This window comes from Staurois parvus, unplaced genomic scaffold, assembly GCF_062004578.1.
Source record: "Staurois parvus isolate SC_StPar_1 unplaced genomic scaffold, SC_StPar_1.0 ptg000682l, whole genome shotgun sequence".
In the NCBI taxonomy this organism is placed as follows: domain Eukaryota; kingdom Metazoa; phylum Chordata; class Amphibia; order Anura; family Ranidae; genus Staurois; species Staurois parvus.
Genome location: NW_028318478.1, coordinates 8,981,964 through 8,996,617, shown reverse-complemented (window position 1 = coordinate 8,996,617; position 14,654 = coordinate 8,981,964). Strand labels below are relative to the sequence as shown.

General features: G+C 40.8%; 1 protein-coding gene across 1 annotated transcript in view; it reads left to right on the top strand.

Annotated features, from left to right (window-relative positions):
• Window positions 1–14,654, top strand: part of ENTREP2 (endosomal transmembrane epsin interactor 2) — a 1,018,721-nt gene that overhangs the window by 1,002,650 nt on the left and 1,417 nt on the right. The window lies entirely within an intron of this gene.

The following is a 14,654-nucleotide window of genomic DNA, read 5'->3' as shown; positions in this document are numbered from 1 at the left end:
TTGTAGACCATGAAAAGGGCAGTCGAAGTAGCTGTGTAATGAAATGTTTCAATATATACAGTATCTCAGAGAAGTGAGTACACCCCGTACATTTTTGTAAATATTTTATTCTATCTTTTCATGTGACAACACTGAAGAAATGACACTTTGCTGCAATGTAAAGTAGTAAGTGTACAGCTTGTATAACAGTTTAAATTTGCTGTCCCCTCAAAAAAAACTCCACACACAGCCATTAATGTCTAAACCACTGGCAACAAAAGTGAGTACACCCCTAAGTGAAAATGTCCAAATTGGGCCCAAAGTGTCAATATTTTGTGTGGCCACCATTATTTTCCAGCACTGCCTTAACCCTCTTGGGCATGGAGCTCACCAGAGCTTCACAGGTTGCCACTGGAATCCTCTTCCACTCCTCCATGATGACATCACGGAGCTGGTGGATGTTAGAGACCTTGCGCTCCTCCACCTTCCGTTTGAGGATGCCCCACAGATGTTCAATAGGGTTTAGGTCTGGAGACATGCTTGGCCAGTCCATCACCTTTACCCTCAGCTTCTTTAGCAAGGCAGTGGTCATCTTGGAGGTGCGTTTGGGGTCATTATCATGTTGGAATACTGCCCTGCGGCCCAGTCTCTGAAGGGAGAGGATCATGCTGTGCTTCAGTATGTCACAGTACATATTGTCATTCATGGTTCTCTCAATGAACTGTAGCTCCCCAGTGCCAGCAGCACTCATGCAGCCCCAGACCATGACACTCCCACCACCATGCTTGGCTGTAGGCAAGACACACTTGTCTTTGTACTCCTCACCTGGTTGCCGCTACACGTGATTAACACCATCTGAACCAAATAAGTTTATTTTGGTCTCATCAGACCACAGGACATGGTTCCAGTAATCCATGTCCTTAGGCTGCTTGTCTTCAGCAAACTGTTTGTGGACTTTCTTGTGCATCATCTTTAGAAAAGGCTTTCTTCTGGGACCACAGCCACGCAGACCAATTTGATTCAGTGTGTGGCGTATGGTTTGAGCACTGACAGGCTGACCCACCCCACCCCTTCAACCTCTGCAGCAATGCTGGCAGCACTCGTACATCTATTTCCCAAAGACAACCTCTGGATATGACACTGAGCACATGCACTCAACATGGTCGACCATGGCGAGACCTGTTCTGAGTGGAACCTGTCCTGTTAAACCGCTGTATGGTCTTGGCCACCATGATACAGCTCAGTTTCAGGGTCTTGGCAATCTTCTTATAGCCTAGGCCATCTTTATGTAGAGCAACTATTCTTTTTTTCAGATTCTCAGAGAGTTCTTTGCCATGAGGTGCCATGTTGAACTTCCAATGACCAGTATAAGAGAGTGAGAGCGATAACACCTATTTAACATATTTAACACACCTACTCCCCATTCACACCTGAGAGCTTGTAACACTAATGAGTCACATGACATCGGGGAGGGAAAATGGCTAACTGGGTCCAATTTGGACATTTTCACTTAGGGGTGTACTCACTTTTGTTGCCAGCGGTTTAGACATTAATGGCTGTGTGTGGAGTTATTTTGAGGGGACAACAAATTTACACTGTTATACAAGCTGTACACTCATTACTTTACATTGTAGCAAAGTGTCATTTCTTCAATGTTATCACATGAAAAGATAGAATAAAATATTTACAAAAATGTGAGGGGTGTACTCACTTCTGTGAGATACTGTATCTATTCAGATATTAGCCAGATGTAGCAGTTATCTTATTGTCATACAAAGGAAAAATATTATCAGATAATGTTAAAAACAGAACAGATGGTTTTCCATGTGTCATTCATCTGGGTGTCTGCTACGTTTTTATAAGGGGCACCTATACAAAGTTCACATCCTGTAAATGTTCAGACTGTAATGAGCCTGATACTTGTGTTTACCTCATACAGAACTAATCATTGTTTTTGAAGTTTATTGCTGCTAGCTATACACAGCACTTGGATGCACTTATTGTCTAAATCTGTCCAACTTGTTGAGATCACATGAGCCACAAGGGAAGCGTAACTTTTCTCTCTGATATGCTCAACTATTGCATGGGACACAGGTGTGGTGAAGTGTTTGTTTTCTATGCAGGAAAGGGAAAGATACATAAATGTTTGTAGATATTTTCTAACAATTTTGAAAATTTTCAGCCAGCATATAGTCCTTGTTTTTACAGATATTTCAAATTTCAGCTGCATTGTTTTCAAAATTGTTCTGTCTGTGTGGAACCAATACCCAATATACAGTATATATGTCAAAGGACAATTGACAATGTCATTTTTAAGATGACATTCACATTTCTACAATTTATTTTTCTTTCATACTTTAGTAGTACAATGTACATCATCACGTTGTGCTGCAAAGCGGTAAGCAGGGCCTACATATACAATAAAAAAGTGAGTGTCCCCATGTAATATAATAACAAAATGAGAAAGTGAAAACCAAGATTTTAAAACTATTACACGTTATTTTTTTGTATACATTCACCTTGTCTCTTTTACAAGTTTATAAAAAAAATTTAAATTGAAAAGACGATATATTTGCATTACCAAAGCTGTCCCTTAACCAGGGCCACTCTTACAATAATGCAGCATGATTTAAATACTGCAGAAAGCCGCTATCAACAAATACTAATAACATGAGATTATGCAACTGTCTTTTTTTTATTTATTACTGTTCCATTTGTCAATTAGTGTTTCATTTGTGTCTCCATTTAAGCAGCATCTGAGGTGGTCCTATCACTCTTTATGTAAACAGTGCTGATTGCATTCACAACCTCCTAACTCCAAATATGTAAAAAAAATAAAATGGGCCATATTATATAAAGAAATCATTATTTCCTAAAAATTAAACAATGTCCTCAATAGAGGGTTTAGAAGCTACCTGGTTGCACAGGGATTTATGCAGGTAAGAAAATCATTTGAATGAAAAATTATTGTTATATGCTATAACTACAGTATTTATTCTGATATATCACCAGTATAGTCTGTGGCCTCCTTGTAGCTGATCCTTTCCCCATCATTGACTTATTGTGCCTTGCTCTGTACTGTGTCTCTGTGTGGTGGCAACCATCTTGGTAAAGGCAGGTCTTTGCAACACAATAATGACATGCTGTGAGCAGCACAGTGCTGAAATCGGCAGTTCTCACTTCTGAGAATAGCAATGAGAGGCAGCAGTGCCTTAGATCTCACACTGCAGATATACAGCTATGGGGCACAAGAATGCATAGGCACACTCATATACCAGAACGTTTGCTGCTTTTTTCAGGAAGGAATTCCAGATAAAAGGTATAGTTTCTTGGTACTGCTTAGACACAATTAACATTTCTAGATGTTAAAAAAGCTAAGGGGGCTGAAGGATCTCAGAGGTGAGAAGAAGAGGCGCTTAGAAGGTGACATGATTGTAATATACATATATCTAAATGGAGAGTCTAGCATTGGGAAAACAACTATGCAGTCTCAGGTCACTTAAGAAGACATGCGACCACTCAATGAAGTTGGAAAATAAGCTGTTTACCTTAAACTGTGTAGGGTTTTTTTGTACTGTTAGGGCGGTAAGGATGTGGAACTCCCCTCTACAATTGGTGGTGCCAGAGGGAAGTATCCATAATTCCAAAAAAACTTTTAGATGAGCATCTTATAGAACACAATACAGGGATGTGCAAATCATATTGCCCAACGCACGGGACAAGCAGTTCTGGGCGCTGGGCAGGTGGTTCTTTGCTACATTTAGTCCTGCTGCGGGCAAGCAGCAGGCTTTAATTTTTACCGGGCTCAAAGCTAGCCTGTCTCAGTCCACTCAGCCCTGGTACAGAGTACAGCTGGTTGCACGCCCTTTCACACCACCCTCCTGCATGCTCCATGGCTTCTTTTGCTGGCCTCGAGGAGGAGGCGTGCCTTGTGCTCGCACCCACAGGAAGAATGTATGGAGGGGAGGAGGAGGGGGGATCAGAGCAACTGGAACATGTAGAAGAGAAAGTGAACCAGACCAGAGGACGGATCATTGACACAGTCTCAGCTGCGGGACTTCTATGGGGGCACAGGTGCATGCTCACTCCTGAGCCCTGCTCTGTGTGTCCACAAGACACACATAGCCATGGCTTGGCCTCGCCCCCGCTCTTTCCTCATTGGCTCACTGGCTGTGATTGACAGCAGTGAGAACCAGTGGCTCTGCTGCTGTCTCAGCCAGTGAGGGGAGTCCCAGGACAGCCATCCCCAGGTGTGGTGCTGGAGGCAGGGAGGTGAGGAGGAGATAAACAGCACAATGTTAAAAACATTAAAAGTTTAAGTCGCCATATTTTGTTTTTAAATTCCCCAGACATTCCTTATCAAGACAAGTAGATTGTCATGAGGGACAAGTAGATTGGGACCCCGATTTAGTCCCTTGTACAAGTAGTTTTTTTTAAAAATGTCCACACCCCTGCAATATACAGGGATATGTGAAATGGTAAAGACATAAATACACATACACGCACACACACACACACAAACTGGATGAACTGGTGTCTTTTCTTCAACCTTACCAATTACAGTATGTAACTAGATCCACTATTTAACTGGGCAACTATGTGGCAAATGAGGTTTGATGTTAATAAATGTATTATTATGCACTTGGGGGTTAAAAACATACATGCATCATACTTATTAGGAGGAGACCAACTGGGGAAGTCAATGGTGGAGAAGGATCTGGGTGTTCTGCTAGGTAATAATAAGACTTAATAATGGCATGCAATGTCAAACAGCAGTTTCTAAAGCTAGCAAATCCTTTCTTGTATCAAAAGAGGTATAGACTCCAGAGAGAGAGATATCATATTTCCCCGATACAAATCATTAGTAATACCTCATCTGGAATATGCAGTTCAGTTTTGGGCACCAATTCATAAAAAGAACATTGGGGAACTGGAGAAAGTACAGAGAAGGGCAACCAAACTGATAAAGAGCTCAGCTATGAGGAAAGATTAGAGGAACTGAATTTATTCTCTCTTGAGAAGAGGAGATTAAGGGGGGGTATGATCAACATGTATAAATACATAAAGTCATGCCAAAAATATTTTCTATTCGGGGTTTTGCGTGAAATGTGTCAGATTTGGCTTTATGTTTCTCCACTTTTTTGTGTCACACCAATACAAACAAAAGAAATAAACATGAAAATGCCTAAACATTTGTAATTGCAACAATTTTCTGGGCGAAGTGGTGCATTATCTGACAGAAAGGCAGGGGTGCCAATAATTTTGGCCATGACTTTAGGTGGTCTATATAGTGAACTTGGTGAGAGTGTTATTCACTTTCAGGTCTTTACCTAGGACAAGATGGCACTCTTTACATCTGGGGGAAAAGAAATTTAACCTTCACATATGGAAAGGCTTCTTCATAGTAAGAGCTGTGAGAATATGGTTTAGGCTCCTTCAAGAGTTGGTTCTGGCCAGCTCGATATATTGTTTTAAAAAAAGAGCTGGATGCATTCCTAAATGCAAAAAACTGGATTCTAATATTTATAGGTAATAACATCAAGGGTAGTTGATCCAAAGAATATCCTCCACTGAAGCAAACTGGATCATGCTTTATTGGGGTTTTGTTTTGCCTTCCTCTGGATCAACTGTGGGTATAGGATAGTATACTACATCTGAGGGTTTTCTATTTGTGTATGTAAGTCTGTTTTTTTCAATTGGTTGAACTAGATGGATTAGTGTCTTTTTTCAACCTGACTGTAACTATGTAGCTACTGTTCTGTAGCTTGTAACTATGTAGATGAGTCCTATGAAATAACAGATCACTTTTCAGTTCCACTTTGAAGCTCTACAGCTTTAGTTTTATGATTTAACCATAATGACGTTTGGCACACGACGTGCAGGCTGCTGGATTCTGTAAAAATCTTCACTGCAGGGTTGCTAGTCCTCTTCCTTCCAGGGCTGTAGGGGTTAGCAGCTTCAGGTCTTCGGGCGCAGCTGCACTAAAGATGACCTGATAAGGTCACACCCCTTCCTGTCCTCTCCTCCACTGGAAAAGTTATTTCATTGATTACACTGCCTGTAACAGGATCTGTGAACGGGGAAAAGAGTCCAGTGATGGATCAGACTCTCCACCATTCACAGATCATGTTACAGGCAGTTTACTCAGTGAAAGAACCTTCATCAATGGAGGAAGAGTGTCCCCATCAGATCATCTTTAGTGCAGCTGAGCCCAGAGACCCAAAGGTGTTAACCCCTAAGAGCACTCGAAGTTAGGAGACAGGAAGAGGACAGGGCAGCTCTGCAGAGAAGAATCCAGCAGCTTGTTGGACAAACTTAATTACAGGTAAGTTATGTAACTAAAGCTATTAAGATTTAAAAAAAAAAGGTTTTCAGCTAAATTTCAGCTTTAAGAATAAACATAGTTTGCATAACACACACGCACACGCACACGCACACACACTCTGTGGCTCCAGATGCTGTGGACATAGTAGTGATGTTGTATGCAGTAGATGGAACAACAGCATGCAGCAGGGGAACCGGAAGTGTTGGATAGCCGTGGCCCTTGGGTCTCTGAAAGAGAACTTACTGCCCACAGGGCAGGTAAGTACCTACAATCTCCATCATAGTGATTTCTTCTATCCCAGGGATCTCTTTAAACATCTTGAGGAACCAAAACATGCAGTAACTTTCCCACCTGCCTGTTAACTAATTTAGGTAATACTAGGCAGCACAATCTTATCACGTTTTCTGGGAAATCCCACTGACAATGGCCGCTGATTCAACAAAAACACCAACATCCCAAAACATAAGGCAACAAATCCAGAAAAGTTGTCTAAATTATAAAAATCTGTATTATGCCAATCACATTTTTGACACATTAGAAAGGAACACTATAAAATGTAGTCATTAGAGTTTGAACTTAGGAAAAAAACAGAGCTGTACAGCTCATGAGTTGTCACATGAGGAAAACGCAAGTGAGCAAAATGTGAATTCCAAATCTTCCTATTGTTCTGCAGCCAGATGTTATTTTAACAAAAAATCATGGATATCTTATTATCATTCAAAAATATGCAAATTGTCCAGAATTCCTGTTTTAGCATCAAATATTCATGAGGCATACATCTCTGCAACAAGTACACCAAGACACTGATCTATTAATGTAGAACTAAAGGCAAAACTATTTATTTTGGATAGAGTAAGGGAGGGTTATAACACCTCTCTGTTTTGTTTTGCTATATGTGACCCATTGGGGATATTTTCCTTTATCTCCTGTACCAAAACAGGACGTGAGAGGATATCCCTCCAAAGTGCAGGAATCCCTGCTAATTACCACAGTCACCAGGACTAGTATGCCCATTGAAAGATTTCTCCTCAATTATTGATTGGTGACAACCCAAAATTTGACATTTTCATTCACTTTCACTCTCAATGACATTAATATCACTGTAACAGTAAACAGGACAAATTTAGAGGATGAATATGCCTAACAAGAACACAGACAGGAATAATAACCTGACAGGTGTTCTAATCTCTCTCCACTCTATTCAAAACTAAAAAATAATGTTTTGCCTTTAGTTATACTTTAATTCAGAGGTCTCCAAACTGTGGCCATTTGCTTGCTTTTATCTGGCCCTTGGGGCACTATTTCATCTACTGATTTCAAGGGGGCACAACTCCTTCAGGATGTACATAGCACCAACAGTTTATGCAGTGCTTTCAATATAAGAGTGATAGTATACAATTCAATACAAGAGGATTAGGAGGGCTCTGCTTGTGAGAGTTTACAATCATGGGGCCCCTGTATCCTTGCCCAAACTCAAAAAAGCCTATGAAAAAGGTACCAGGGGCATCTCATGGGGCCCCCTACTGACCCCGGGCCCTCGGGCAGTGCCCAAGTCTCCAAATGGTCAGTCCGCCCCTGCTAAGAGGATGAGTTTCTGGTTTGATCTGGCTGATTCACTAGTGTGTGCAGAAAAGCAAAGGATATGCTCGAAAAAGTGTGAACAGAAGCCTAAAGCTCCACCTGCTGGATGGATAGAAATATGCATAATATTCACATGTAAAAGTTTATTTGTATCTCACTAAAAGATTTTTTTTTTCCTTTTTTTAGTCCCCAGCATAATAAAGAATGTAAAGAGCCACTATACATTCCCTTTATTGACAAAGTAATCATTAAAGGGTGAAATGAATTGTAATGCCAATTTTTGTTTGGTGAAATGCTGTTGCATACATTTTAATAATTCCATTAAAGAACACATCATAGTATCTTGGAATACATCTTAGTATCTCCCTACTCCTGTATCATAGTATACATCATCAGGGGCGGACTGAGAACTTATGGGGCCCCTGGGCAATAGGGGATCATGGGACCCCTGTGTCCTCACCCACACTCAAACCACACCCAAAAAATCCTATGAAAGGTACTAGGGGCATCTCATGGGTCCCCCTACTGACCATGGGCCCTCGGGCAGTGCCCAAGTGCTCCAATGGTCAGTCCGCCCCTGTACATCATATATTCCTATATCATAGTATACATCATATATTCCTGTATCATAGTATACATCATAGTATCTCCTTACTCCTGTACATGCACTTTGCTGTCTTTATTTCTCAACAGGGGCAGACTGACAACTCATGGGGCCCTCGGGCAATAGGGGATCATGGGGCCCCTGTGTCCTTGCCCAAACTCAAAAAAGCCAATGAAAAAGGTACCAGGGGCATCTCATGGGGCCCCCTACTGACCCCGGGCCCTCGGGCAGTGCCCGAATTTCCAAATGGTCAGTCCGCCCCTGTTTCTCAATGAGCATACATTGATAATTGCCAAATGCAGGGTGACCCAGTCAGTCTCTATACCAACATTCAAAAGCATCTTAAATGAAACTTTACTTACGGGATCAGAACTGCACAGAGGTAGGAAAAGAGCAATTTGTAGATGTGGCTCATTAAAGAGGAGCCTTTTATAGGAGTAGAGATCAGATGAGGATTTTACCGCACTTAGGGCTTGTTCTCATTACACACGCATAAAAAAAAAATGCATATCCTTTGATACATGTTAAAGCGTGTTGATATTCATTTTTTAATGTGTTGTGCTGCACTTTACTACACATTGACCACCATTTTAAAGCTACATCACGGACCAAAATAATATCTATTTTTTTTTCGAATTTTGACAGACATGTTTTGTATTGACATGCATTGATATGCATTCTTGTTCATTGCATTGCATAAAAATGCAGCATATCTACTTTTTTCCTAAGTGCATACACTTTCATGGTGTGCACAGGGCACATAGAGAACAATTGTTGATCAGCGTTGATCAGCACAGCTCAATGCACCTAGTGTCAGTGAGCTCTTGGGGGTTGTTTTGAAAACGGATGCTCAGATGTCCAGAATCGCATGGCCAAAAGACTGAACAGAGTGGATTTTATTGTCAATTAAGATGTAGTACACAAACATGCATACATGGGCAGTTTGCTGTTCCTATGGAGATTTTCAGTGATTTCAGTACTCTGTATGTGACGAGACTGCGTGCAATTGGTAAAACTTTCTGTAGCAAAGAGATTTAAGGGTTGATTTACTGAAGACAAATAGAGTGTGCACTCTGCAAGTGCAATTGCTCCAGAGCTTAGCAGATGAGGTAAAGCTTCTCTTTTCAAATAATACTCAATCACACGCAAGGAAAAGAAAAAACAGCATTTTTGCTTGCGCGTGATTGGATGATGGAGGTCAGCAGAGCTTCCCTCATTTGTTAAGCTCTGGAGCAACTGTACTTGCAAAGTGCACAGTCTATTTGCCTTTAGTAAATCAACCCCTTAGTCACCAATGTACTCCTAGCCTAAATGTTTAAAGTGTAAGGTAAGCCAAAACTTTTTTTTAAGTCATGAATAGTGGGGAAGGATAAGAACCACTGTCACATTTCTACTGCTGTCTGTGGCTTCATTAAATAGATTTCCTCCCACCTGCTGTCAAGGTGACAAAAGTTTCCCTGGAGAGAATGTGAGGGATTGCATACATTTTGGCATATGATATGCATTTAAGGTGATTCTGCTACAATCCACAATGACCTAGTAAAAAGCAAACAATCTCTATTTGTAAGAAATAACTGGGATCAAACCCTCATTATATTTTTGTCAGCTTTTATTTAATTTCAAAGGGGATCAAGTGCATATAGCACTTAGTTCCATTTGGAGCAGTGGCCCCTTGAACATTAAAGTGTTAGCTCAACAAGAATTTGTAACAGAAAATCTATAAAGGTGGCCTAACACCAGAAACCCTCCCATATCCTGCCCACCCCCTACTCCACCGGTTCATCACATGGACAGTGCTGACCAATCAGAATCTGTCTGGTCCATCCTTGCAATGCTGGACAGAGATAGGAGAGAAAGCAGCGGGAATTGTAAGTCCCCAGAAAGGTGCAACGATTTGCAGGAGCCCTGACAGTTTAGGATTGGGGGGGAGCCATGTTAGATCACTTTTACATAACTTTTGTAAAGGGGAACTAACCATTTAAACATCCCTTCTTTGCTGGCTACAGGTCCACCCCATTTTGAAGCCCAAGGAATGCTCAAGCTATGGGTGTTCCTGTGGGGGAGGTACAGCAAGAATTGAGCTACTATCCCCTTTTTAGGCTAAGAGTTCCTTTACTATTATAAATGAACAATCAGTGCAGCCCCTATAGTGCTAATCATTCATCCATAATAATAAAAGATCACCCAACTCTGCAGCTCTCTGCAATCTATCATACACATCCACAGCCTCGGCTGATGGGTCACACAGCCCTGCAATGCTGTGTAATCTTTCACTTTTCAATCAGCACTGTCAATCTTTTAAACCAGCCGTGTCAGGGCCAGTGCTGTGTATGAGTATATAAGACACAGCCCTACCATGCCCTGATAGAACAGATAGATCACTCGGCACTGCAGGGCTGTGTGATCCATCAGCTGGGGCTGTGCGTGTTTACAAGCAGCTGCAGGTAAGACACACAGCACAGCAGGCTTTGTGATCTTCTGTAAATGGAAAATTGCTACATGTACTTGAAAGTTTTAAAAGTTTAGTAAAAATTCTTTAAACATTCCTGGCACATAACTGCATTTTAAATGTGGTTTTTCTGAATACAACCTAAAAGCTTCTGATTTTGTAGGTGCATTTTATTTCTGACACCTGTATGCATGACTCTTCTTTTTAAATGATGTTTTCTACCATGCCTTTGACCCAGTGGGGTAGATTTACTAAAATGTTAACACTCACAATCTGCTGCAAATGTGCATGGTAGCTAATCAGCTTCTAATTTCAATATGTTCGATTAGTGTTTGCCAATAAAAACCTGGAAGATAATTGGTTTCTGTGCAGAATTGCACTAGATTTTGCACTCTTCAGTTTTAGTAAATCGCCCCCAGTGTGTTCTTAAAGCCCCACTCCAAACTTAGAGCTAGGACTTCAGGAGTATAAAACTTTCCACCAATTGCTCAAGAGGTATAGAAGGCTGGTTGGTCATTCAACACACGGGTTTCATGCCAAGATTTACATATAACATTTCTATGACGTACACTTAAATTCACACACAGCTTCTCTAAAAAAGCCTGAGCCCATTTTCCATCACCACATCATTTACCTAGCCTACTTTTCATCATTAGAACACGTTTAATTACATTTGCATAATGTATGTTTATTTTTAGATACAAACAAATCCTAATGAAGTGACAGCCTTTTATCACTGCATTTTGATTAATAAATAAGTAGAAGGAAAAGTAAAATTATTTGTCAGGTGATGTTTTAAATGCTTATTTTAAGTGCGGATGGCGGTGTGATACATCCACATTCTAGGCATGTGATTTAGCAAATCAAAGAATTTATTTAACAGGATCCAAGGGGCATATTAATGAAACAGGGAATTTAAAACAAATTCACCAGGAAGGTTCAGCATCAGATTCTCTGCTTTAATTTAAAGACCTTCCCAAAAGAAAATTTGGAAATATCAAACAACTGGTGTAATATGCTATTTAAAATGCCATCTGAAATGCATGGTTATCCAGAGAGGCCATATTATTATTGTACAAATCACATGGAAAGCAAAAGTGGTGGGAACATAACTCGAAAAAATAGAGAAGCAGAAATTTTACTGAAGAGCAATCTGTCAGGAGTCGGCGATAGTGAGCCCTTGTAGTTCACCAAGTCAGAGTTCCCCAGGGCATGGAGTCTAATCCCCAACCTGCTTCTTTATCAGGGCCCCTGATGGTGAGGATGAATTTGCAGCAAGCTGGACCCAGATCATGGCCCCAGGTACACCCAGCTAAGAAGGCCTAGACGATTAGAGCAGCTTTTTCCAACCATTTCAACACAGAGGAACCCTTAAATTAACTTCCTGGTCTCAGGGAACCTCTACTAAAAATTATATCTACAATTCACGATACACTAGTGTATTGATCAGTGGGAAGAATGCTCTTTACAGTTATGGTCATTGGGAAGAATTGCCCCCTTACAGATAGCTAAAATAATTAATGGTGTTAGTGTGAACTTATCTGAGAGGCAAAAATTGCTAATTGCTCAAGGAACTTCTAGTAACCTCTGGAGGAACCTCAGAGTTCCATGGAACCCTGGTTGAGAAACCCTTCACTAGAGTGTGTACAGTACGACAGCAGGAAAAGGAAAACCAGGAAACAAGCTAAGGTCAGGGTGGGTGGCAGGCAAACACAAGCAGTAGAGGAAGCTGGGATTGGTACACGGGTAGTCAGACACAGGATACAAAAAAATAAATCAGACAAGAGCTCAGAGAACTGTGAAGTTGTTCAAGCAATATGGGCTGGACTGAGAGCATGTATATATAGCAAATCAAACTGAGAGGCGGGCCAGGAAGTGATGCAAGGGAAAGCAAATATAAACCCACAGAATAGCAGACAACACCCATAGGTGAGTAGAAAAGCCAATCAACACATGTGAAAGGAATCAGAGAACTAGGAGAAGCAAGGAGGTAAGAATTGCACAGGCAGGGAAACTGCAGGCTAAATTATGACACAATCATTCCCAGGCACCTGGTATGTCTCTGCAATTCACTGGGACCCCCAAGATCCAGAGTCCTTTGATAAGAAAATAAGAAAGAAGATAAGAAAATATCAAAGTCTAAGTTTGGCTTAAATTAAAAACATAAAAATTAGCACACAGAACATAACTTACTGTTAATATGATGTGTCCCATGGGCTGACTGTTTTTCTTTTAGGAGAAATCTGCCTTCATCCTAGCAGTACCACAGCTTCTATGAATGACACTATGAATGGAGGGGTTGGAGCTATCAATCATCTGCTTGTCCCCCATTCATAGATGCTGTGTCATTCATAGAAGCTGTAATATTGCTTCTATTAATGGTGGATCGGGCAGGAAAGGGTGGGTATTGTCAGGCTCTATTCATGAGAGCTCCTGACAGCCCTTTAGTTGTATTAACACTGCTACACCAACATATTATGGCTTGGGGTAGGATGGAGAATGATTTCTCCTAACTGAAGAATCAGCACAAGGGACATATATTAACTGTAAGTTATGTTTCTGTCCTAATTTTTATGTTTTTACTTTTAGCTAAATTTAAGCTTTAACTTTTCTTCATAATGTTGATGACTGGACCAAATCCTGTAGGCTAGTGATGGACTGATGAGCATAATGGGTGAATTCATTAACCAATAGGTATACAAGGGGGAAGGGGGTGGATATGTACTCCAAGGGAATCAACTTTTACTATCATACTATTACAGACTTCATATTTTATAAACAGACATCGGACACGATTTCTGAAAATCTCTGTATGAGTTAGAACAATCAAAATATGGATTAGCAAGCTAGTAAAAATGTGACAGCTTTATATAAATCGTACAATAATAACACAAAAAGTATAACTAACATACATTATACTTGTATTTTAGAGAACTTAAGCATATACTGAAGCGGACCTCCAGGCAGATATAAAAACATCGATAAAAGCAGTAATGGATTCACTTAAAAAAGATCACTAAATGTACAAATGAAACTAGTACAAGTATCTAAATTTGACTCATTATCAGCCTCTCGTAATCCTCTGCACTGCAGCACTCAGATTGGAAGAAGGAAGGCCAGCACTACAAATAATCAGGCTCTAATGAAGTGCACGTGCTGACAGGAGGAGAGAGTAGAGAGGTGGCCTCATCAGTGTACTGCTGGTCTTCCACATTTAATTTTGCAGACAAAAGATGTGCTTTGACCTTAGTTCTTACCCAAACTATGTTCGTGCCGCAGTGAAGGTCAAGGATATGATGTCTAGTGGAAATGTCTGGAACACGTGGGTAGCTAATGAAAAACAGTTTTCATATCTGTATTTCACCTGTGCCATTGTAGATGTTTGCTTGTAGTCCAGTTTTAAAGTGATACTAAAGGTTATACTTCCCTCCTTAAAATAAAAATGCTGTTATACATACTAGCTCTGTGCAATGATAATGAACAGAGTGGTCCCTTACCTCCTCTTCTGGAAGTCCCCAGCTTCTCCCTGCTCTGGACACCTCCTTAGCAAGCTAGATGTAATGGGGGCACCCATGCACATGCTCCCAAGTTAGACTATGTGCATCCATAGACACACACAGTGCTGGAAAGCCATGTTCCTGCTCCTACCTCACAGGAGTTTGACTGACAGCAGCAGGAGCTTATGTCTCCTACTGTTCTCAGTGTCACCTGTGAGA